We start from the raw sequence: 27222 nt of genomic DNA on the forward strand, positions 1-27222 counted from the left end.
TCTATCCGATCAAGAAAGGAACAGGGGGTTGGAGGATGATTCAAGACTTGTGCCCCTTAATGATATTGTACAAAAAGATTTTCCTCTCGTCCCTAAACCGGCCTCCATCCTGTGCAGCATCCCAAAGCAAGCAACCCATTTCACTGTGGTGGACCTGAAAAATGCATTTTCCTTAGTGCCCCTTGACCTAGAATCCCAGTATCTTACAGAATTTACCCTGCGAGGAAAGTGAAATGAACATCAATGCTTACCCCAGGGGTACTGTGAAAGCCCCATATCTTCAATAGGATACTGCATGATGATCTTGGTAACATTCAGGTGCCCAGCACGATAATTCAATACGTAGATGACCTAGTGGTCTTCGGCGACAGCAAGCAGAGCTGTCAAAGGGACTCCATTGCCTAACTCCAGCTCCTAGCACAAAAGGGGTAGAAGGTGGATAAGTAAAACAAAACAGTATTGTTTACCAGAAGTATTGTTCTTGGGTCCGCTCATCTCCAAAGATGGAAAAAGAATAATCCCAGACAGAGACGCCACATGCCTGCCACTGCTAAATCAACAACAGTGAAAGAGATGCAAACGTTTCTAGGGCTTTGCAATTATTGCAGGGCCTGGATTTTAGATTATGTAGCATACACCAAGCCACTCCTACAAGGCCTCAAGGAGGCACAAAATGAGGGATCGACAATCCAGTGGACAGCAGAGATGATGGTATAATGACCTAAAAAAAGTATTTTGCCAGCTCCAGTTCTAGCAACCCCATATTCTACCTTTTTACACATTCCAATGGCACCCTCATGACTGCGGTGCTGACAGAAAGGTTCTATGGGACACAAACCTCTGGCATATTACAGCGGCACACTCGATTCTGTCATGCAAGGTCAGTTCGGCTGCGAACAAGCGCGTGCAGCTGCAGCCTTCACCATTGAAAAGAGTTCCACTATCGTGATGGGGTGCTCAGTGACATTGTATGTCGAGCACTCATTGTTCGCATTACTGGAATGATCAAAATCCACTTGGACCACACACAGAGTATCTGCCTATGAAATAATTTTGTCAAGCCCCCATATCCATGTGGTGAGGTGCAGAACAATAAATCCTGCACATTTCTTACAGAACCATGCACTATTGAGCATATGCAACAGCACGCCTGTGCAACATACGAAGGGGAGTGAGATGACAGTCCCTAAGGCTAAAGACAGCACTCTACGAGAAGGGGAAATATTCTTTGTTGATGGGTCAGCATCCATTGATCAAGAGATGGGTGAAAAGCATGTTGGGGCAGCTGTGGTGCAATTGGGGGATGGGGAATATGAAACCCTTATCATGAAAATATTACCAAGGCATTATTCAGCGCAAGCAGCAGAACTCGCAGCATTGATTGAGGCCCTGAGGGCATCCAAGGGATGCTGTGTTACCATTTATTCGTCACCACCACGGTGCATGTAGGTCTATCCCGATGGAGAAGGAGAGGGTTCAGAAGGGCAGGTGGTTCCCCAGTACAACATGCAGACCTATTAAACACATTGATTTCGGCCCTCCCTGAACCTTCTGGAGTAGCGGTCATTAAATGTCTAGCTCACACCCAAAACACAGATGAAATTTCCTTGGGAAATGCTGGCGCTGATGCAGCAGCTAAAAAAGCAGCTTACCTCCCAATACATATGGGTGCAGAATATGTCCTAGCTACTAAAGACATGTCCCAGACAACAGACGCATACACAGAACTCCTCATAGCACAAATCATTGAATTGCAATGCAGAGCACCATTGGAAGAACAGGATTTATGGCTTAAATGCAGGTGCACCCAATCACCCAGAGATCTCTTGTGGCAACAAAAGGCAACAGTAAAAGTTGTCAGGCCTGTCAAGCTACTATAAACAGCCCTCGAACAGTTGCCTTTTCCATCCCACAGTTCAAAACAACACATTGCTGCTGATCTCCAGGAAGATTGGTTCATTCCAAATTTGCAGTAGCACCTGACAGAGATGGTGGTCCAATGTGCCACGTTTCAAGTGTTCAGCACAGGGATGACACTGAGAACTCTGCAGGGAACATTACCCCGCCCTGTGGGCCCTTTCTGAGAGCTGCACATTGATTATGCAGACATGGGAGAAAGGTGCAATGGGTCACGAGACCTGATTGTGGTGGTGTGTCCATTCTCTCAATGGGTGGAAGCAGGCCCCTGTGCCCACCGTGAAGCCAAGTGTGCTGCAAAATTCCTTGTAAGGGAATTATTCACCCGATGGGGAGTATGTGACATCCTACAGTCAGACAGCAGGACTCACTTTTTCAATGAACTATTCAAGAAAGTACCGACTCTATTGGGAATCAAACACAAAATGTGCTCCATTTACCACCCACAAGCGAACAGAGTGGTAGAAAAAATAAATGGCCTCCTTAAAAGCAGATTGTCCAAATTGTGCCACCCCCTGAAAAAGAATTGGGTGTACTGCTTACCCCTGGCATTGTTTCAATTGCACACACAGCCCAGCAAGGACCACCACCTGTCCCCCCCCCGAAATAGTGACTGGCCGGCCCATGCAAATGCCACTGTTTCCAGTAAGGAGAGCATCAGATGCGCACAGAGCTGCTACTATTTTAGCAGAAGAGTTCAAACAATACCTCACACAACTCAGCCGTGCGATAAGATGCATTTCAAAACAGATCGCAATCCCTACACAGAAGACAGAGAAACTATAACAATGTCCCCAACTGACACCACCCCAACCCAACCCTTGTTGCCGGGGGAATGGATTTATGTCAGGAGTTTTGTCCGAAAGTGGATCACACCAGATTCCACGAACCATATGAAGTGGTGTTTTACACTCCACTTGTAGTGAAAGTAAAGGGGCTAAGATATTGGATCCACCTCTCAGATGTTCGCAAAGCATCAAACAGCACCACACAAGGCATAGTCACTGAGAACGACAGTACTACCTCGACATAAGTAGGCCTACGCAAACATTATATGTGCATGTGAAATGTGTTAAAAGACATGCATTGCTGCTAAAGCATGGGCTACAAAAAATGTAAACTCTCTCTCTCTCTCTCCCCCTCCGTCTCATACCCACCCCATTCTTTCCCGCTCTGCAGGTGCAACAATCATGGAAATGATGCCACTGAGGGAGTCATTAAATGTAGACAGCAGTAGGAGTAGAATTAGTTTTACAAGAGCATATAGTTATAACTGTGGGTTGTATTTCATAGCTATCCTATTTACTGTATTAATGTTTGCATTGAGCATATACTGGGGAACATCTTTTATCTGAGGTGAACATATGAAAGAGGAGGGGGGAAATGGACATGGTATGGGTACAAGTGGACCTGGACAGGAAGCATACCCTTAAATATCACACGTTTACATCGAAATTCAACAAGAAAGGTCCCAGGTGTTATTATATCAACAGAAAGTATAACTGAGAGGTCACCAGATGCCCCAAATGTCACGTCTGTACCCTTCATAGTATTTAATTCCCAATCACCTACCTCAGTACCTGACTTGTTGTCTACCTTAGCCCCTAACATGGTTAAAGATTTTTCCTTTTTTCAACTCCGAATGAAAGTATGAATGAAAGTATTCACACTTCGGTTATAAATACTGTGCAACCTGTCATGGTGGCAACCCACACAATGTCTAAAATCACAAATGCGATCTGTAGCATTTCCCAATTCACATTGTGCAATAGTTTAATGTTTCAGCTATTAAAACCACGTATACAATTTTCTTCATGTAACACTAATAGCTTGCACAGAACAGTGTTGGCGGGAAAGGATTTCCCTTGTGCAGTAACAGAAGGAAATGACAGACATGCTAGCATAAATATGATGCATATCATGGTTTAGGATTAGATGGGGTGGAAGATCTTTGCCATCCCGCCCATTCAAACAGTTCATACTCCGATATGAGTGTGATGGGAAGGAGAACGATTACTGGGAGTTGCTATGTTTGTTCTTTAATACTGCATGTACCTGGGGCACCCACAGACTTATTGCCGCAAGAGGTACCTTTAGTAGAAACACAATGGGGGTCATTCCAAGTATTGCGGTAGGGGGTTAATGGCACTGGTAAGGATGATGGTGCCGTTTACCCCCTGCCGCTGCATTCTGAGGTCCCTTAGCGGGTCCCACTAGGGCCGGCTGGTTTAACCAGCCGCCCTTAGCGGGACCCGTTAAGGGACCATGCAGCTAATAACAGGCCTGCAATTTGCGGGCCCATTATTAGCTCCTTCCCCATTCCCATTGAGCCCTATGGGGGCTCAATGGGAATGGGGAATGGTTTTCGAACTGGGCACTATGGAGACCGCATAGGTCAGAATGTCCCGGTAAGTCCCCATTCCGACTACCCGGACCCGAGTTGGAGGCAGCTAATAGCACCATGGCTGCCTCCAAACATGGAATGACCCCCAATGTCTAATTCATCTTGCACTATGTAGGATAAAAGGCATTTTTCAGGCACGCAGCATCCATCTACAACTTCTTGAGCCAGATAATCGAAAATGCAAAACAAGCTCTACCAACCCCAACTGTTTCAAGGAGGCGTTCCTAGCCATAAAAGGGACAAAGTATACAGACAATAAGTCGCAAGAAACAACTTGCATGTGTAAAGCAGAAGGACTTGTCTGTTACTCAGGAAAAAAAAACACTAGCCCTTGTAGAACAAGCATGTGCACTAATATGGACAGAACCTGTTGCAAATCTAACATGGATCACAGCTATTGAAAAGCCAGTGAAAGAGAGCTATGAACTTTGCTTTTACAGCGAGGGAACTGTCTCAAATAAATGATGCAATCGAACACTACTCATTCCAGATCTCTGAAAAGGCACTGTGGTGCTGATGGATTACTACTGGGTCTGTGGCCAGAAAGTGTACTTGCACCTCCCGCCATCATTGGAGGGGCTAGTGTTTGCTTGCAACGCTGCATTCGGCCCTGCTGGTAGTACCTGAAGGACACCTGAAGGGGGGACCCTTGCCTGACGAAAAAAACCAACAATGACTGAAAGCACAGAAGGTATACCTACTATGCCACCTCCAGACTTCCGTATCCTCTCTGAAAAAGAATGCCATAATCAGCTCAGAAGAAAAAAGCGATTGTCAAATTATCTGTCTCAAGATTCATCTGACCTGCTCGCTCAAATACCTGATGAATATAAACTGTACAGCTCAGCAGAGAAATCTTTTGCATCCCTCGTGCCCAGCATCCAGACAAGGGCCAATGCCAAATGGCTCCAGATTGTTATATGGGAACTGAGCCAGCTGGCAAATGATACTGAAGAAGGGTTCAACGTCATCAAGGTGGAATTAAGAGCGCTCAGACTAATGACAATGCAGAATAGGTACGGCCTCAACCTTTTGACAGCAATGGAGTGCAGTGTTTGCAAAAAGATCGGGAGTTCATGTTGTACATTCGTACCTTCTGCAGACGCTGAATATGTGACGCTATCACATGTCATTGCAGCAGTACATGAACCTGCAGTAAAAATGAAGAAGGAAGCTGGGATGTAGGAAGACGATTGGGTGACTATGGCATTCAGCTGGGTACCATCCTGGCTCGGAACATTCATAAAGATGCTGGTCCCTATCATCGTGGTTATTTTGGGGATCTTCTGCATGTACCAATTGAGTCTCTGTTGTTGTGCTAAAGCAGTAACTAATAGTGCAATGATGATGATGAAAGTTGGGAAAGCTAGTAATAAAGTGCATCATGATACACAGGAAATAGAGATCCAAACTGAGCACGCCGATGGCCGCAAACACTGCATGGTAGCTCTCCCAATGGTCGATGAAGTAGACACTGTGTACCACACCACCATTGTACCATCCCCAGATCTTGAAAATTACAAGGACGTTTGGGTAGACTTAACTGGGGATGTGACATACATATACATGACCTGTACGCCTGAACCGTATGCACAACATGGGGAAAGTTTAAGGAGTGTCTTCAGAGCATGGATGCCTAGAAAACGTACCCCAGCTGGGGAGGAGGCAGACAGACGTGCCAACTAGTGCAAATATGGTGGGGGGGTGAGTTTGTTACTGTAGAAGTAACGAAAGGGGGGAATATTGGGATGGAAAGTAGCCCATTCCACCCCTCTAGGCACTTCCAAATAAGGCAAATCCCATATAAGGCTAAATAACCTACAAGGGGGGAGAAGCATGCCCACCAGATACCATATAAAGCCTTTACAGCGCATAGAAGTGGGTGCTTAGCTCTAGAAATGGCCACACTCTGCAGTGCCATTTTGTGTTAGGCCCAACTGGGACAGGCCGCAGGCTCGCGCTGTTCGTGTCTTCAAGCCACAGAACTACACACCATGCTGGCTCCACTTGAGCCCTGTTCCCACAGAAGTCCATTTCCCTTCATACCTTCAGTGTTGCAAATGTTTTGTATCGGCTCAAGGAATGTGCCCTGCGAAGATTGTGAGACAGCACCAGGCTCCGTGCTTTGTCCATTCATCTCCACTAACCTGCCATCGGGCCTCTAACCCCCACCCAGCCAGGCCAGGGCTGGCCTCACACCACTGACTCGACCCACACACCTTTGAATTCTTGATAAGCGCAAGACCCCCTGGTCCCAACCTCAATAAAGGGTCGACCAAAGATCTAAAACCAAAGCAGCCATATTTCTTGCTAGAAGCAACACACGTCCCCTGTAACATGAGGTACCAGGACGGGTAAATCAAAGATCAAACCCCAGAGGGGAGACATTGGGTTGCGAGAACTGCGGTAACAATGAAGCCCTGAATGTATGGGTCAGCATGACTGCATATTATCCTCCCTTCCCCCTGGCACCATTTCCTGTGCTAACCCAGGTCCCTGCCACAATGAATGAATATTCCATCTCAGTTGTTTAGTTTAGATAGGAAGTTTGTAGTTTATGCATGCCCTGGCCTTCACCACGAGGATGAGCCCAGCTGACGCACATGGATCCAGATCGACGTGGAAGAACCAGTCAATTACTGCTTGGAATCCCCCATGGGGCAGGCCTATGTGTAGGGTACCTCCAATCAGTGGCCCTGCACTGTACCCTATGTTGTGACGATTTTCTAGTTCATAAGCCATTGTTCGTAATTGTAAGACCAGAGCGCTATCGAGCAGCAGAGTGCTTTGGTGGCACTTGTATTTTGCATGAGTAAACCCTGTTATCCTTGCAAACCTATTTCTTGGCTTATTTCCCTAGCGGGGTGTATTAACTGTGGAGTGTGCGTATAGAGAGACTTGCCTTCAATAGCAAAGGCAGGGAGCACCCCATCTGCATTATCAGTAGAACATTTAAAGATAAGGAGACAAGGGGCTTCATTACGACCCAGGCGCTAATGGGTTAACGGTGCCGTAAAAGGCTGCGGCGCTGTTAACCTATTAGCGCCTAATTACGAGGTCCCTTTGCGGGACCCGACCTTAACGGCTGGTGTAGACCAGCCGTTAAAGTAGGGACCCGCAAAGGGACCTTGGTGCTAAGTACGGCACCGTACTTAGCACCTTCCCCATTCCCATTGAGCCCTATGGGGCAAAAATGGGAATGGGGAAGGGCCATGGAGGAAGGGGGAATTACTGTCCCGCCAACCTTGTAATGGGGTGGTAATTCCCCCTTTCTCCATGGCAGAGTCGGTAAGTTACCGGCATGGACCATGGTGCTAATAGCACCATGGTCTTCTGCCAGGGTCGTAATGAGGCCCAAGGTGGGCAATCATTGAACACAAATGTTTTGCCATAGTGTGGGCCTTGAAGAAGTGTAGACCATACTTGTATGGATCTACTTTCAGAATTCAAACAGACAGCCAACCCTTGAGATGGTTAATGCAGATGAAGGGGTTAAATCCAAAGTTGCTCAGGTGGTCCATTAGTCTTCAGGGCTTTGACTTCACCATAGAGCATCGGTCTGGTACCCAACATAAGAATGCTGATGGTCTCTGACTGGAACCAGGGATCCATCCAGAAGTGGATTAAATCCTCCTGTCCCTTAGTCTGGGGGGGGGGGGGCATTAGCAAGATTTATCCATTTTATGCTTAATCCCCTCTCCTATTGAGACCCCGAGCACTTTTTTCTGGACATCTGGACCCTTTTCTTGTTCTCCTGAATTAGGGGAGCCTTTTTCCCCCTCATGCATTCTTATTTACTGTAACCATGGGAACTCTGTTCTTTATGTTTTACCTTGTTTATGGAGTCTTTCTGTCCTTCATATCTCTTAAAGGCATTTGTGTTTCACTTTCGCAGCACACCAAACCCTATCTGCGGGGTTGCTAGGGACCGTTTGGGTTCTCCTTTCATGTTCCTTTGTTTTTCCTAAGAGCTACTGCTCTTAAGGAAAGAGGGTTCCTTTTTATCCTTCCTAAAACTTTAACTTATGAGAGATTAGCACACCCCACCTTATGTGGAGTGCTAAGGGGATACATAGTATCCACTTTCTCTCTGCCACTGTAACTTTCAGGTTACAGTGACAGCCTATAGTTATGGGTGGTGGCAGTTGATGTGTTCTACCAATGTTTGTGCAATTTCCCTCTGCAGGCTTTATCCCCAGCCACGGTTATGCACAAAAGGGTAATCTATCTTCTAACATGGTGGCTCCTTTCTTTTTTTTGCTATTTCTTGTGTGGTTGTCCTTTGATAGCCCTTCTACCATTCTGGGAGGGGGAGGTCTGAATGTGAATTTTGCATTTGGCAGGAACCTTGTGTGTTACCCCCCTATGCTCCAGTGTGTCTCTGTAGACAGGAAGCAGGGGAGGAGTTTGAAACTCCCCTGTCCTTTGTCTGCTAATGTGCCTGAATGGAACCAGTTCCCACTGTGGGGCTGGCAGTCCTGATTGGACAGCCACCACCCCATCATGTAAACTGCAGGGAGAATTTGCAGAGGAATGAATGGGAAATCCTAATAAAATGTGAGGTTCCTGAGGCAGAAGGCAAGCTCACCACTGGAATAGAAGTTCCAAAGCAGAAGATGACCAGAGACGCTGGCAGACCCTTCCAGTAATCGCAAAGAGACCACTGTTGTCCTGAGCCCGTTTTCAAATCGACAGAGGAGCTCCAAAGGGGACGACTCCTTTCCACTGGCTGATGGGACCAACTAGCCATAAGACAAGCCGCAGAATGAGCCATCCCTGATGTGCTCTGACCTTCAAGGGCTGCAATCCGCGAATACCAGGGACCTCCGACTCAATTGCAGTGCATCATCTTCCGGTGCACAAATCCTCCCAGACCTTTGGTGAGCTCCAGTTGGTCCTCCAGAGACACAATCCCACTCTTCAAGGTCCCCTCACCAGAGTGCAGGACTGCATAATCAAAGCAGATCACCTGGGCGGTATCTGTGCACTGTTGGAGCGTGTATGTGGGTGTTGGATGTTTATGATGTATGTTTGTATGTATGTGTGAGTGCATGCAAGGGTGTGTTATGTATTATGTAGTGTGTGTGTGACTGAGTGAGTGTATGGTGTATGGGTGCGCGTGTGCAAGAGCAACTGAATGGTGTGAGTAAATGGGTGTGAATGTTGTGTGAATGTGTGTGCATGTGTGTTTGTGCTGGGCCACCTGCCTAGAAAGCAGATTTTGGCAGGTGGGGGCTGGGATGCATGAGAGGAGAGGGATTGTGAGCGGAAGCCCTACTATGCTATTATATTTTCCATCCATGAGAAAGCAAGCATAATTAATGTTATCACGTGGCTGGACTGGAATTTTGGGGCAGCCAGTTTGGACATGTTTTCTTATTGTGGCATGGCTCTTCTTTTAATGGCAAAGCCAAAAGGATTGTGTCCTTACACAGGGATTCTGGGCCTCATTACGAGTTTGGAGGTAGCCATAGTGCTATTAGTGCCATGGCTGCCTCCAAAATCGTGTCCGGGTCCGGGTTCTATGAATGAGGAATTACTGGGTCATTCCAACCTTGGGTGACCTTGTCATTCATCATTCACAAAACCAATCCCCATTCCCATTGAGCCCCCATAGGGCTCAATGGGAATGGGGATGGCGCTAATAATGGGCCCGTTAATAACGGGCCCTTTATTAGCTCCTTGTTCCCCTTGCGGGACCCGCAAAGGACGTCTGGTCTGACCAGACATTCTGTGTGGGTCCCGCAAGGGAACCTCGTAATAGGGCGGAAAGGGTTTACCGGCACAGGCACCATTACCGGTGCCGGTAAACCCATTCCACCAACCTTGTAATGAGGCCCACTGACACATATTGGCAGGGCCAGCCTAGACCAATTTTCTTATAGTATCATTACTGGCATTACGCGCAAAGCAACATGAGTATGTTATTGTATGGAAATACTGTGATATTGTTGAATGGACATATTTGTTGAAATGTTTACACCCCCCCAATTAAAAATTCACCAGCCGCCAGTGGGTGAGAGGCTGGTGGGTGAATAGGTATGAATGTGTACATTCAAGGCTGGGGCCCAAGCAAGGAGCATTGGAGCATGGAGCTTGCAGGTTTTACTGGTATTATTGGGCAAAGCCAACTTGATGAATGTTATTACCTGACAGAGGGTTTGGAGTGCAGGGTATATAGAACAATGGGACAGGCAGACCAGTCATTTTCTTTCTGTAGCATGCCATTTTCTCTCACATAAGGGGACAGAGGCCAATATAATGTGTGTTCCCACATGGGGATGGTGGGGGGAACTTGCGCAATTAGCAAGTAAATGTTTTTTTACTGTGGCATTGCATGTTTTACTGGTGTTAAGGGCAAAGTCAACATGAAGAGTATTGATACATGGTGGTGCAGAGGTTGGGAAAGCAGTTGTGCTGCAGCAATAACATATTTCCTTTCTGTGGCGTTAGATTTTTACTGGCATTAAGAGCAAAGCCAAGAGAATGTTCATACCATGGGGATACTGGCATATACTGGCAGAGCCAGCATAAATATGTTTTCTTATGGTATCATTAGTGTGCGTAATATTACTGGGTGTCAGGACTCAGGAGCCAGGCACAGCCTCTGTGTTCCTACGCTAGGTGAAATATTTAAGGTTTGATTAAAACACACACTTACATCTTTCTGCTAGTACAGTGTGTGGCGTGCCCCCGTAGCAGCATGATCATCATCGCATTAAGCCGGCCCGTAGTGTGGCGCGGCTCTGCTTTATTGCTCACATTTTGTGTTACACCACTGTATCTAGTCTGCAATTTTTTAGTTACTAGCACGCTGTAGGTGGTATGCTAACCTATGGTATGTAAGGATGCAGAAGTAAGACTCTGACACGTAGGGGGCCTGCTGGTTGGCATACATTTTATTCAAGTGAGATAATGAAAAGAAAGCCCTATCTTGCCCTAATTCTAACAGGGGTTTCCCAGCCTCAACCAAAATTACTAATGTCACAGTCCAGATGTTAAAAGCAAACACCCAATGTCCAATGTCAGAATCCTAGCTCTGTCCCTCACACTCTACCTTTTAACTAAGTAAAAATCAGGTCTTCCGAGCCCAGAGGAGTAACTCTCTTACGCTGGACAAAAAGACAGTTCAGAGTTTATCAGTTTCTCAAATGTTGGAGGGAATGTCTTCTTTCTCCAGCCTTCCTCTGGCATCTGGTACAGTTCATCAACTGCTGGGTGATGTCTCCCTTCCCCAGCCTTCCTTAGGCTTGTAACACAGTTCAACAATTGGTGGGGAAATGCCTCTGTTCCCCAAATGGCCCTTCTCAGGCTTCTTCCCTGTCTCTGAGGTCTCCAACCCTGATGGGCAGACCTGGTTCTTTTTCCACCAGGGACTGCTACAAATAAGAAGAGTTTGGATGCATCGCCAAACTGTGGTGGGTCCCTGACACTTTTTTATTATTTTTATATATTTGTACGCACCATAGCCGCAGGCACAGGGACCCTGTGATGAAAAAGAGTGGCTTGGAGGCTTCTCCAAACTGGGTGGGTCGCTGACCGATTGGCAAACCTGGCTTCCTCCTACCAGGCACTGCAACGATGAAGAGTGACTTGGATGCTGCTCCAAGCTTTAGTGGATCCCTGACCCTGGTTGACCAACCTAGTTTTCTCCTATCAGGCACTGTGACCAAGAAGAGGAGTTTGGATGCTTCTCCAAACTCTGGTGGGTTCTCGACGCTAGTTGGCAGACCTAATTTCCTTCTCTATCAGGTGTCATAGAATCAAACAGACTTGGTCTACTCGCCTGCCACACTCTGTGTCCTTCTGTATTATTCTCAAAGTTCTCTTTATGGTTTCTTGATTTCACATACAGACTTGGTTTACTCACCTGCCAAGTACGTCTTCATATGTATCAATCTCACAGTTCTCTTTATGATTTCTTGATTTCACATACAGACTTGGTTTACTAACCTGCCAAGTGCTGTTCTCATATGTATCATTCTCGCAATTCTCTTTATTTTTTCTCTTATGTGACAGCCCTCGGGCGCCTTACCTCCAAGTACTGTCACAAAGAAGATGAAATCTTCTTGTTACTTGGTATGACCTTTTCTTTGTAAGGGTCCCACCCCCTGCTCACCTTTTTACTGTATCTCAGTAAAGTCTCATCCACTATGCTTCTTGGGGTTTCTCACACGCTATGGGGACCCCCAACCCAAATCCATTTAGGGTCTTGGCTGCAGTCCTCCGGTTGGTCACAAGCTTCCCAGTGTCTTTCTCTGCTGCACTGGTGCTCTGGTGCTGTCCTTGGCTTGCTGCAGCAGCTCCACAGCTTCACACCCACTTTGGCATCTCCCTTCTCTCGAGCCTGTTGTGTTCCTGTTGTGCTGTGCTGCTGGCGGTTCCCACAGCCAGCCCTTCAGTTTTCTCAGTGGATCCGGTGGACATCCCACCGTCAGCGTCTCTGTGCCTGGGTCTGTTCCTGCTGCCCCTCTCTGCGAGCCTCGGTCTCTCTCGCAGTTCCTCTCTGGAGCATCTGACATTCCTATGAAAGTCTGCAGTTGAAAGTTAGATCATCCAGGCAAGTTCCTTGGAGTGATCCTTGCGGATCTGCTCCTCTTCCTCATCTTAGTCCTTTCTTGTTTTGGATCAGAATCTTCATCCCTATTCTTCCTCATCTCAATCCGTTGTACGTCTTGTCTACTACGGAAGTATATGGGATACGAGGGTAGGGGTGAAGAGAGTGGGGTTGAAGGAGGGGTGGTGGTGTTATGTCGCTGCATTCTCCCACAATAGTCGTTACTGGTCCCACAGGGGGTTCCCCCTCCCATGAGATCCACCCACTGGGGGACTATCGGGTAGCAGCCTCAGCTTCCTGACCTTATGGGAAGGGGCTCCCGCTACGGAAGCAGTGACGACATCCTGGGATTCGTCACTGGTGGCATTGCAGGGTGAGACTTTATCATCATCGGTTATCAGAATATATAATTATATTTATAATAAGCAGAATATATACACGCACCCCCTCACCCTTACTGCCCATTGCCATCATAGACCTACAACGAGCACAACCCGGGGCATTTATGTATGACCCGAGATATTCTTTAATGATTCGGATGTGAGCATCTGGGCACCTGTTCCAACACGGGTGGGTAGGATTCCATGTTCTCTCAGCTTGCTATTGCTTTTACAACTGGTTAGTCAGACTCACACTGCCTCAATTCACAAGTGAACAGTCCTGGATCTGTTCCTTGTTAGCATGCCCTGGCTCCCCTCTTCTTCGGTACGGCGAGAAGGAAAGCAGAGGCATTTTACTATGGCAGACTCACTGGCACTACTGTAGTGGGAATTCCTGGAATGTTGGTCAAGGTGTGGTGTGTTCCGCACAGACGTTAGTGTATTAGTTCTGTCGCTCTAGGCTGTGCTCCAAGTTAACAGTGGAGTTTGGGTCAGAGACAGTGCAATGCTTACAATCACAGGGTTATACTGGATGATCTGATAGTGAAGGGGTGCAGAAATGGTGGAATGCCAAGGATGGTTCGCTGCTACACTCTTAGGTTGTTAGGGAGACTTTTGATTATTATGCTGAATCCCCTCTACCTTTGAGACCATGAGCACTTTTTGCTGGACTCTTGGATTTTTTTTTTCTTCTTCTGAACGAGGGAAGACTTTTCCCCCTCCTTCATTCTTTTTGCTCTGACCATGGGAACTGTGAGAACCCTGAAGGTATTCTCTCAGGTAGATCCCAGGAATCCCTTATCCAGGTGGCCAGGACACAGCCATCGCTGTTGGATCCAGTTCCTGGGGGTGGACCAGGGTCGAATTGGCCCCTCAGCCTTTTGGCCCGTGGCCAGGCCAAAATCGTACCTGGGGAGTGGGGGCCGGATTGGAGAAAAGAAATTGAAAAAAAGATATATATTTGTTCATTTTTTTTTTAAAGCCTTTCATCCTTCTTAGGTCGATAAATTAGTACCAACACAGGTTGGGTGATTTTGCATGCATATTTGTTCTATAAAAAAGAGCTTAAGCATAGGTGCTATACAGTAGCATATTATAATTTGGCCTTGGATGTCTGCTTGGATTCACAGTAATTTGACAATATGGATCTATACACACAGCTATTAATGATACATATGGTGATCCATTCTTGTATGAAATGTAGATCACATTAGTGAAATCATAACCATATTTTTCGTAGTGTACTTAGGAATCAATGCTATATGATGCCACTTGCTGTTTTGTCAAGGGGTGAAAGGTTGTGTTTCATCGCTTCTCGGGATGTCACTTTGGGGTGGGGTCAAAGGTCAAGGGTCGTGAGGCGAATGATGGGCCACTTTTATTTGGGTGACCGGGCCTATTTCTTGTCCTAGTCCGACCCTGGGGTGGAGCAGTGGGGGAGGATCACCTGGATGAGGGAGACCATGGTTATGCTTGGGAGGATATCGAAGGTGAGGTGCGGTACTGTACAGAGGAGGAAAAAGAGGACACGATCCCTGAGGCCTTCGTAGGTTGCAATACTATGAAACCCCCTCCCTCCCATTAAATATCTCCTACCCAGAGCCAATAAACCCTCTGTACAAAATCCATCCTCTAATATCTCTAACCTGCTTGCATCTTATCTAAATAACCCAGGCATTCCTTTTCACTTTCCTCTAGTTATTTTGTCCCGACCACCCAATCTACCAGGACAGAATACTACTATTCCCACAATCCCCTATGTTCTGTTCTCCATCCCAGTCATTCTCGTTCATTTCACAAACCTTCCTATCCCAGCCTGTAGGATGCTCTGACCTTCCAACCCCTCCCCTTTCCAATATGAAGACTATAATTCCCGATAACACCTTATCCCCATCCCACCACGCAGAACATGTAGAAACTCTACCGCGCCCCTTTTCCGACACCAACACTTTTCCCCGATGTAGAAAACAATAGACTTGTAATATGACTATTTACCTGACATATCCCTACACAAGGGTCAGACAAATTCAGGCAATTAACCTGAATCACGCACACCTGACATCCCTTCCTTTTTCCCACAGGAATAAAAGGTGGAGCCCAAAAGCACAGTGCAAGCATGGCAGACAGCACAACGAGAAGGCTAATCTGGCGTGGCAGTTCAAGAGAAGGAGAAAGGCAGCAGGAATCGAGAGGGTGGTGAGGCCAGAAGTGACCTTGCCCTTTTCAGCCCAGACCCGCAGAAACTTCATGGAAGAGAGCCTAAGACTGCGAACAATACCACAAGTGTCTTGCAGCAGATGTCAACGGTATACGCCGATAAGCAGGAGTGAAGGAAGCTCACATGCCTGTGGTACCGGCCTTGACTCCAATGAAGAGGAACGCTGGGCGGTTCATCACAGCCAGTGAGTCGAGGAGAGAAACAATAAGAACCGGGCTGTGTTGATTAAGAATCACAAGATGAACCAAGTTCGATGACCTATGAATGAATTGTAAAGGGTGTTAAAGGAGAGAACAGCTACAGAAGGGAACCAGCACCATGTGGGTGCTAACTCCAAAGACTCTGGTCGATCCCCATCCCAACGAACCTGCAGATAACAGAAGGCCATAGGAGAGCCACTGAAATAGGTGAAAGTGGTCATACTGAGGGACAAGCAAAATCCCTGTAAAATCGAAAGACTTTGATCTACAAACTGTGTGAGAAGTGACCGTGCCCTTTTTGTCCCAGACCCACGGAACCTTTGTGGAAGAGAGCCTAAAACCATGAACAATAGCACAAGTGTATTGCAGCAGATGTCAACGGTACATGGGGGAAGCCTACGCCGATAAGCAGGAGCGAGGGAAGCTCCCGCGTCGTGGTACCGGCCTTGACTCCAATGAAGAGGAAGGCCAGGCGGTTCATCATAGCCGGTGAGTCAAGGGGAGAAACGATAAGAACCGGGCTGTTTTGATTAAGAATCACAAGATGAACCAGGTTCGATGAACTATGAATGAACTGTAAAGGGTGTTGAAGGAGAGAACAGCTGCAGAGGGGAACCAGCACCATGTGGGTGCTTACTCCAAAGACTCTGGTCAATCCCCATCCCAGCAAAGCAAAATCCCTGTACAATTGAAAGACTTTAATCTACAAACTGTGTGAAAGAAAGGGAAGTGAATCCCGCAGTGAGAGGAAACAAGGGATGCGAATCCCAGTGACATTGAACAATTGTGAATGTGAAGTTAGCAAGAGTGAACCCGACTGAGGGAGGCTGACAAGAGGGGCGAAGTCTAAAGTCCCGAGAAACAGTGTGTTGACAGACGTGAACCCGGCCGAGCGATGTCCACTATGAACTGTTTGAAAACACATTGAGAAACGAAGGGAAGAGAAATCCTGCTAAAGAGAAGAGTGAGATTCAGGGGTGAAGCCGTCACCCAGGTACTGGCAGTCAAGAGGGGTCCGAGCTCGACCGAGGGAGATTCATGGGTGAAGCCAGGGTGAAGCCATCATCCAAACTTCATTTGAGAAAGGAACTGATATGTATAACAGTTGAATATGATACATGAGGGGTCAGCGCCCGGAAGAGAGGGACCGTGGGGTGAAACCATCACCCTATGTGAATTGTAGCTACAAAATTGGGCCAGCACCCAGAGGAGGGAGCTCCAGAGGTGGTCCATTATCACCCTGACAAACTTTCATTTGTTGAAGGAACTTTTTGTTTTCTTATTTCAGAAGACATCAGGTCCTCAAAGGCAAGAGATTTTCATATGAAACGAGACTTGGCCATCGACGGCTCTGACAATTGAAAGCTGCAAGAGCTCGAGAGTGTGCTGTTCTCCAAGCTCCAGTCTTACCCCATGCTCAAAACGTGAGGAAGGGAGACCCAGGCTACCGCATCCTGACATATTATTTGAGAACACTTCTTTCTTTTCTTGAGAACCATCTCACACCCTTGTTTTGTATTAGTTGTAAGGTTTGGCAATATGTTTCTTAGTATAGGCCCGTTTATTTGACACTATGCCAATAGGACTGCCTTATTATTCATTTGATGGTCAACGCTTGCTCCATCTTAGGTTTAGGTTTAGAATAGGCGTTTTTCCAACCTGCATACTGCATTCATTGTTCAATAAACACCCTTGAGCTGTGATCACTTGTGTCTGTCTTACTTTGTGCCACCGCGAGTTCCTTACAGAACCCTGTTAATTTTGTTTTGACTTTGTGTTATGGAGTCTTGCTTTCCTCCATACTTTTTAAAGGCATCTATGTTTCCCTTTTGCAGCACACAGCACCTTTTGTGCAATGTTGCGGGGAGCCCTTTAGGCTCTCCATTTTATATTCTTTTCTTTTTCATTAAGAACTACTGTTCTCAAGGTTAGAGGTATACTTGTTATCCTTCTTAGCTTTCCCTTTTGTGAGATCAGCACACACCACCCACCCTATGTGGAGTGCTGAGAGGTTACCATGTATCCCCTTTCTCACTGCTGCCGTAACATTTCTGTTACAGTGACAAGCATACATGTATGGCTGGTGGCAGTGGACGTTTTCTGCTGACTTTTGTGAAATTTATATTTGCAGGATGTCTTCACAGCTGCCGTTATCCACAGAAGGATCACCATTGATCCAAAATGGTGGCTTCTTTCATTTTTCGCCATTTCCTGTGTGTTTGCCTTTTCTTGGTCCTTCTTCTGCCATCCGGGGTGAGGGAGTTCCGGATTTCACATTAATCCTTTGTGAAGCCCGTCAAGGATCCAGTGTGTCTGCGAGGACAGGAAACAGAGGAGGATCCCGAAACACCACTGTCCTTTGTCTTCTGGTGTTCCTAAAAGAAACCAGTTGCCAAAAGGGGACTGACTGTCCTGAATGGACATCCAACTACCCATTTCTGTAAACTGCAGGGAGAGTTTGCAGAGGATGAGTGTGGGTTCCTGATAAAAGGTGAGGATGCTTAGGCAAAAGGCAAAACTACCACTGGAACAGAAGAATAGAATAATAAGACAACCAGAGATGCCTGCAGCACCTTCCAGCAACCGCAAAGAGACTACTGCTGTCCTGACCACATATTCTTATCGATAGAGGAGCTCCAAAGAGGATGACTTCTTCCCTTTAGCTGGCTGGAACAATCAGCCATAAGACGATCTGCAAAACAAGCCATCCCACGACCTTCCTGGGCTGCAAACCGCCAATACTCTGGCACCCGTGACCCTATTACAGTGAATCATCTTCCCATCAACAAATCTTCCCAGAACGTTGGTGGACTCCCGTCTGACCTCCAGAGGCTAGATCCCCCTCCTCAAAGTCCTCTCACCAGAGTGCAGGACCGAAGAATCGAGGCGGATTTACAGGGCGGTAAAAATTCACTCTTGGAGTCTGTGAAAAGGCACCAAAACTGCAGACCGACGGAGCACGAAGAATACTTTGCTGGAAGTCTTTACTCTTGACTGCTGCGGGGACATCCCTTCCAGAGTCCCTCCTTTTGTCACCATGACCAAGGAACAGGAGACCGGGTCCACCGCTGCTGCACTATGAAAGAATCCAGCTGCCTTCATTGATTTATACGTTATTTATAATGCGCCTCTACACAATGTTTTTTAAGGCGCAACCAGTGAAGGGAAAGGGAACAAGGGGGGACAAGGCAAGTGATCTTACTAGGCCTAGTATCATTTAGATTGTGCAAGTGCACAGACAATAAGTACAGGAGAAAGGGTACGGGAGAAGTGCACCCAGAGAAGCAGGGCCCTGAGTTAAGTGCTAGGAAGGCTGGGACTCCAAGGGGAATCACAACCTGATAGTGCAAGGGAGGCCAGGCGGACGTGCAGGAAGGCCAGCAGGCAAGTGCAGGGGGACTGGACGGGGGTAGGGGACTGGTGTCCTGTAAGAATCAGAGGAACACCAAGCAGCCAGTCAGCAGAATGGTGCAGGAGCAAGGGAAGGTTAGCAGGGGAGAGGAAGAGAGAAGCAAGAGGAGAAAAGGAGGGTCTTGAAGAGCTTCCTGAACTTAAGGAGTGAGGTCATTCCAGAGGGAGGCACCTGCAGAGGAGATAGATCTGCCCCCAATCTCTGCTTGGAAAAGCGACTCACCCGCAGAGAATTAGAAGTAGACAAGAGGAGGGCTTTAGTAGGAAGATCCTTGAGAAGAGAAAGATGGTGATAGCGAGGGCCCTGGCCCTTAAAAGCCTTCTGGACGATACAAAGGGTCTTGAACTTGATACTTGAAGCCACCATCTGCCATTGCAGGGATTTCAGGGCTGGAGAGATGCAGTTCCTGGGCTTGAGGCCAAGGATACGTCTTGCGTTCCTATTCTGGATGAGTTGTAGAGGGCGAAGAGTAGAGTTAGGCAGATTGAGAAAGAAGCTGTTGCAGTAGACCAGCCTAGAGAGAGACCCAGGGTTCTGGAGATAGTGAGCTTCTGGGGGAAGGTGAGAAAAGGGAGAATACCTCTAAGGAGGTGCAGCTGGAAATGGGCCTTTCTGGCAACGTCCATGATGTGCGGAGAGAAGGAGAGAGTGGAGTCGAAGATGACTCCAAGGATTTTGCCTCACAAGAGGATGAGGGCAGAGGACCCACAAAGGCCGGTCAGAGTGAGAGGGGAAAAGCACGAGCAGGGGTCCCAATGAGAAGAATCTCAGTCTTTCTGGCATTAAGGCAGAGATCATTAGAGACGCACCATGCCAGAATAGCAGTTAGACAGTAAGCAATGAGCAAGGAGGAGGCCGAGGGTACCCTGAAAGAGAGCTGCGTGTCATCTGCATAACACTGAAAGTTTGATGCAAAGGTAGAGATCAGGATGGCCAAAGGGGCCAGGTAGACATTGAAAAGCCACAGGGAGAGGATGGAGCCCTGGGGAACACCACATGTGGAGAGAGAGGTGGTGGAGAGGAAGGACCCAAGTTGAACCCGGCAAGGTCGGTCCAATAGGAAAGGGGACAGCCACGCCAGAGCCTGATCCGTGATGCCCAGGGTATCACAGAGATGAGAGATCAGGATGTTGTGGTTCACCATGTCAAAATCAGAGGATAGGTCGAGGAGAATGAGGATAATGATAATGATGTGTTATTTATATAGCGCCTTAAACCAAAGCGCTTTAAAAAGCACATATTTACATACAATATCACCCAACCGAAATTGGTACTCATTTATCGACCTCAGAAGGATGAAAGGCTGAGTTGGCCTTGCCGGGATTCAAACCTGCGACCTACAGATCACAGCAGCGAGCGCTCAACCCACTGAGCTATCTTACCGGCTGGATAGAGGGATATCTACAGTCAGGGTTGCAGAGCAGATCTTCACAGGTGTCCAGGAGAGCAGTTTCCATGCCTCTGGCCGCTCTGAACACAGACCAGTGGTCATGGACACAACCAAGGAGTGATAGAGATTGGGCAATAGTTTGCTGGAATGGAGGGGTCGGTGAAGGCTTTTTTAGTAGGGGGTGCACAAGGGAGTGCTTGAGAGGAGAGGAGAAAACTCCAGTGGTGAAAGAGTTATTGCAGTAATCAGCTAAAACTGGAGCCAATGTTGTCTTTAATGATTCTGGAGGAGCAGGGGGTCACCTGTTTGGGTGAGACTTTCATAGACCGGACTTGTCTGGAAACATCATCAGGTGTGACAGGAGAGAGGGAAGAGAGAAGGAGAGGGGGGGGCAGCGAAGGAGGGCCTGAGAGAGGTAGAGGGCGAGAGAGGAGAAGCGGCATGACATGACATGATGTCCTGGGTGTTTGTGGTGAAATGCGAGGCCACGGCCATGCAGAGGGCCTGGATAGGTGTAGGCGAGGAAGATACTGCAATAGGACTGGTCAGTTCCTTGCAGATTTTGAATAGTTTGGTTGTGTTGTTAGAGGCCGCAGAGATGCAGGTTTGAATATAGGACCTCTTTTTAGAGGAGATGGAGTGTTTTTTATTGCCTTTGGAATAGGCGGCAGGCCAGTTTGCCAGAGGATGCACCCGAAGCTCCCCATTTCCGTTAAGCTGATCTGCTCTTGCGTTTCAGAGCAGCCAGATCGGAGTCATACCAAGAGTTTCACTTTTTGAGAGGCTTGATGTGGATCCTGATAACAGGGGAAATGATGTCCAGAGTGTTAGAGATAGAAGGCGAAGGTTAGAAAGGGCTGTTTCAGGATGGGAGTCAGACGCAAGATTAGGTGGTGTAGCGAAAGTGGAGGCAAAGGCGGCCACTGAGACTCACTTCATAGGTTGAATGACCACGAAGGAAGGTGGCAGTGCAGGGTAGGCTTCAAGTGAGAAGAAAGAAGAGCGTGGTCAGTCCAGGAGAGAGGAGTAGTGAGAGAATTTGAGAGGGGATGTCTGAAGAGATGAGAGCATCCAAGGTGTGCCCGGTAGAGTGAGTTGGACCAGAGGGTAGAATGGAAAAGGACATAGAGTCGCAGAGGTTGCGTAAGAGCCCAGAGGAGTCTGATGAGTCCAGGTGGATGTTGAGATCCCGAAGAAGGAGCAGCTGGGAGGTAGAGGACAGGAGAGAAGAAGTGAGGTCAGCCCATTCTGAGAGGAAGAGGGGAGAGGAAGAGGGTAACCTGGCCAGGTGGCCTGTAGAAGGTGACCAAGGTCAGAGAGAAGCCGGGAGAGACAGAGAGACCAGGCATTCAATGAATGATAGAGGAAGGAGGTGGAGGAGGAGCCAGAGAGGTGGTAGATGGCAGAGGAGCTGTAATGGTAGAGGAAGGCGGTGGAGGAGGAGCCAGAGAAGTAGTCACAGGAATAGCAGGAGAAGGAAGGAAGTTGATGAGGTGAGTGAAGCACCTATCAAATACTAGGAGATTGGGCTGAGGCCCCTGGACTATGATGGCACCATTTAGATAGACATTAGTGATTTAGTGATGGCTCTGGAGGACTGGAATGAGGTCAAGAGAACCTCCCATCGGGTGCCACCATTAATGGGTGAAGAGGAATAAGGAGAGAGAAGAGCGACCATATGAAGGGTCCATAGGTCGATGGAAGGAACGACAAAATGGATGTCAGTGAGAGTCTCTCTAGAGGAAGCACTGACATGGGTGTCAGCGATGGGAAGGCCTGGGTTAACAACCAGGGTGTCCTTCTTAAGCTTCTTCCTACCAGTCTTAGTGAGAAGAGTAGGGTAGGAGATAGAACAGTTAAAAAGATGGAGGAAATAGAGAGCACCATAGTGGGTGTGATGGAGGGAGGAGAGGGCAGGCAAGAGAGGGATAAGTGAAAGGAACACTTCACAGAGCTACATCTCACCGGGCGCACAGCAAGGGTATTAAGGAGGGAGGCGGGTGGAGACAAAAGAAAAAACAACAGGCTACAACAGAGCGCAGAGAAGGCATCATTGGCAGTGAGAAACAGCAGTTGGAGCCGGCTCAGGACACCCTAGGGAGGAAGAAAGGCGTGCAGGGCAATAGTAGTGAAACACAGAGAAAAGGGGAACTAGAGAAGAGGAGAAAGGCCTAGTGGACATGAAGCACACCCAGGAACACTTTCCTAGATGAGATAAAATGCAGGCGTATGCAGGAAACAGAGACAGAGGCCAATACAATCACCTAGAGGGAAAAATGCAGTAATTGTAGGGGAAATGCAGAGACAGTGAAGGGGGCCAAAATGTTCACTTCGAGGGAGAAATGCAAAGAAAACCATTCAGAGATGCAGAAAATAGAGTACGGCTACCCTGGAAAGGGACAGCCTAATGGATGCATGGAGACAGTGCAGGGTAGGAATTACATTGAAAATGAAGTACACTTGAGGTAGGGCAGTTAAGTAAAACACGGTAATGACTGCGTCCCCCACCCGCACCTTTCTTACCTTGCGGTAGCTGCTGGTCGCTGGCTGCACTGCATGCTCGCACTCTTCGATTCCGACCCCAATCCGACCCCTTTGTTGCCAAACACTGGCGTCGCTCAACACTGATGCGCTGTCCTGTGAGGGCTTTGCCACAGAGGGTCTGATCCTTGGTTCCTAAAGGATCCGAACCGTGGACATAGAGATGCGTGCTACATATCATCGGGCAGCATCACTGCGCACAAGCGTCAATCAACACCGCGGCCTTGTCCTGTGAGGGCCTTGCTGCAGAGGGTCCAATCCTCAGTTCTTAAAGGCTCGGAAGCCTGGATGTAATGATACATGCTACGTATCGTCAGGCAGTGTCTCTTGCGCACCTGTGTCATTCAACACTGAGGTCTTGTCCTGCAAGTGCTTTGCCATAGAGGGTCCGATCCTCGCTTCTTAAAGCCTCGGAAGCGTGGGCGTAGTGATGCGTGCTATGTATCGTCAGGCAGAGTCTCCTGCATCACTCAACACTGTGGCCTTGTCCTGCAAGGGCTTTGCTGCAAAGCGTCCAATCCTTGATTCTTAAAGGCTCGGAAGCATAGTCATAGTGATGCATGCTACGTATTATCGGGCAGCGTCTCCTGCACACCTGCTTGGCTCAATACTGCGGCCTTGTCCTGCGAGGGCTTCTTCATAAGTCCTCAGGTACTGTTGGACTCACGGTAGTACTTACCTTGAGTCATTCTGTTGCTACTTTGTTGCTAGAGTGCTATTTCTGGTGTTTGGGTGTTTACCCATACCGATTCACACGCCTAAAGCTTGTGCACCCATGGGGAATCTTTCCCAAGCACCCTAACACCTTTTTGACCAACACAAGACCTTTACTGACTTGTAATTAAAGAATCCTCTGGAACTTTGTCTTTTCTGTATTTGTGTCTTATCGTTTTACTTCCAAGCTGACTTAGATGAACTGAAACCTAGATAGGAATGGACTGTTAAAGCCTTAAGGCCTCTGAAAAGTAATACACGTCTTTTACAAATGTTATTGTTGGTATTGCTTGACCTTTTTATTCCTACAACAGAACATGTTCTGAGTTCCTATAACAAATGATTTTACTCACCTTTGAACTGTGTTCAATTACATGTATAATTCTTAACTCATCTGAAGAATTGCTTTTACTTGATATTATGTTGCTTAGTTTGAGATAGTTATGCGCTGTGGATTATTTTTTATAAATTGTTTGATGTGTTCATAAAATACACTTACTCTACAACAATCTTGTAGTAACACTAATTAAGATGTACATTAATCCAAAAAACATAATCAAAAAGCCATTAGTGGCAATACGAATGACACCCCCTCAAATGGGAGGATAACCTTATAAATAAAATAAAACAAGCATTCACACTGATTGGATTGCTCTGAATAAAGCAAACCCACAGATTCAATTCCCCTGAGTAAAGCAAACCCAACAATAACTCATTGGACAGCATGTGCCAATGTTTCGCCCTCCCGTGCTTTGTCTAAGTGGTTAACAACACTCATTTCTTATTATACAGTCAATTCCATATAAGCATTTGGGTACATAATCCAGACAATTATCTGATCTATGAGAAGAAGGAGGAAATGGGAAAAGGGAGTGGGAGAAGACAAAAAATTAGGATACATCATTAAGCATATTGCTGCAAAGGATCATACACACATAGCTATATATTGAGCATATATTTCACATTTAAGTGTTGACAATTACAATACATCTACCTTTAAACTGTCATTAATTTATAAGGATCTCGTTTGGGGTGTTATCTAATGACACTTCTTTTGTGACAGCTATCAGAATGTAAAATTGAATTTACTTCTGTATCTTTCCTGAATGTTTGGGTGTGTATATTATTTCTTAGGAACATCCCAAAAGGAGAATTCCTACGTGCAAAGCAGAACTGCAATCATAATAGTGATAACTAGAAATCACTAATAGAGGAGATATTCTTACAAAGAGGCTATAATAGGGCTGCTACTAATATGGCTAAAGCCAACCCAGATAATACAAACAGAAATCTGTTATTAACGCCCAAAACCAAAGCATCTGAAAAAGAAACTAAGCTAAGGATGATTATGCAGTTTTCAAAGACAATGCAAGTATTTATAACATTTTCAGGAAACATTGGCCGATTCGGAAATTGGATGAGGTTTTGTCCAAATACGTTGGTCCAAAACCAGACTTTGTGTACACCAGGGCACCCACGCTTAAAATAATTTTAAGTCCAAGCCACATGGCGAGCAATGTGGATCACACTTAGAGGGGTGCACTAAGTGGCAAACCAGTCAAAGGTTTTTTATAAATGTATGAACTGCACAATGTGCAAATATGCACTAAATAATGTACAAATGTATGTGACACCAGGCAACCAGACAATTGAGATTAAGGATCTAATCAATTGTAGAAGTAAATATGTCATTTACATTATCATATGAGTCTGCAACAAAATGTATATTGGTTCAACTATTAGAGAGCTACGTTTTCGAATGAGAGAGCATCTAAATATGTCAATAACAACAGGGAGAAGACTGCCCCTGCAAGAACATTGGGACAAGATACATCAAATGGACAAGGAAGAAATTAAGTTCATCTGATCAAGCTACAGACGCGGAGACCGGGAAAGAACACTCAGGCAGTAAGAGTCCCGATTAATTTGTAGATTACAAACCACCATTATTGGTTTGAATCAGGATACCGAAATGGAAATATTCCTATAAATAATTAATTAATTACAAATCCCTAGATCTCACGAGGAGGGTTTCCAATCTTATAGCAATGGAGATTAATTTGTGGAAGGATCTGGTTTTGGCTGAGCCCTGTGTCTAGTAACGCCAGACTGTGTCTGGGCAGTAGATGATATCCCCGGGTTCTTTTTGATTCTTTGAATCATAAAAAATTGTCTAAACTGGATAGCATTTTTTAAGGTGGAAGGTATTATGCCATGATGGATGTATAAAAGTCCAGGACTCTCTTTTAATTAAGATTCCTTAACCAGTAGAATTCCGTTATTAGGAAACATTGTCAATGCCAACCCCTAGCAACATCACCAAATGGACATGGGTTAACAATCCTGGGTGTGAACCCTACCCAAGGGTCAGCTTTTGAATCAGGTGGGTTCTAAATAGAACGCTCATGCAGTCTCAATTATGGTTAAAGTTACTTAATCAGTGATACAATTATGTAAAATGTATTTTTAAATTAAGGCTTTAAGTAGTTGACACATTACATGCAGAGAGGTAAACAATTTTGAAAATAAATATACATCACTAACTCAGAGGCCTATTGCTTCAATGCAAATTGTGCAGGGATAAACAGGCATAATATGGGAATCTCGCGCCCATGCACACAATGACATCATGGTGTCAATGACGTCATGGTGCCCGTAACGTAATGACGTCACAGTGCTCCTGCTGTGATGTCCTACGTTGCCCAACGTTGTTTGCCAATACAAACCGGCAATGAGGCACTAGGAAAAAGGTGTCCACCGCAAGAAGCCACAATTCAAGGATAAATAGGTATGATTCAGAATAAGGCTTTAACTTTGGATTTATAAGCTTTCTGTAGTGCTACATATGCATACAAGTCCTAGCTATTGACATTTGTATTCCTACAGATCCTAATTAGGAGAACATTGAAATATTGACATAGTGGTTGTGAAACATTTGGAATACTCCTTTGAAATAACATCAGCACCTTTAACGTATGAATTGACACTTACTTAACTACAGGTAATATACTCTCACTTAACAGAGTGATACATCTGATCTAGGGGTACAGTAGATGATTACTTAACCTGGTTTTATTTCTTTCTTGTTTTGGAAACTAAAATTAGAAAATATAACCAACTAATTTAGCGATTCAGTGGATATGAAACATTTGGCAGCCTTTTGAAACAATATCAGTACTTTTAATGCCTGAGCTGACACTTACCTAACTACAGGTAATCACTTATAATCTAACATAGTGACAGATCTGGTTACTCACTCTAAATCTTTTGCTTGGTTTAGAGCTGTAATTAGCAAATACAACACATTGACTAATAGGGAATATCAACCCTCAAGAGAAATTTGATTAACACAAGATCCTGAAAGTTTACCCACATGGTCGCAAGCGTAGGAATAAAAAGTCATTTTTATCCACTAAGTATCCTAAACCTGAATTCTACAAACTAGCAATGGGTATAACTTTAACACAAGCTTATTGTAGGTTCATAGTG

The 27222-nt window shown here is 46.3% G+C and overlaps 1 protein-coding gene across 5 annotated transcripts in view; it reads right to left on the reverse strand.

Annotated features, from left to right (window-relative positions):
* MGMT (O-6-methylguanine-DNA methyltransferase) overlaps window positions 1–27222 on the reverse strand; it is a 307544-nt gene that overhangs the window by 158847 nt on the left and 121475 nt on the right. For 4 of the 5 annotated variants that reach the window (XR_011305081.1, XM_069654445.1, XM_069654443.1 and 1 more), the window contains one exon: window positions 252–414. The exons of the other annotated variant lie outside the window; for it this stretch is intronic. The gene's annotated coding sequence lies outside the window, so the exon portion shown is untranslated. The remainder of the gene's footprint in view (window positions 1–251; window positions 415–27222) is intronic. 5 annotated transcript variants of the gene reach the window in all.

The sequence above is a fragment of the Ambystoma mexicanum genome, chromosome 3q (genome assembly GCF_040938575.1).
Source record: "Ambystoma mexicanum isolate Mex_15411 chromosome 3q, UKY_AmexF1_1, whole genome shotgun sequence".
NCBI classification, from domain to species: Eukaryota; Metazoa; Chordata; class Amphibia; order Caudata; family Ambystomatidae; genus Ambystoma; species Ambystoma mexicanum.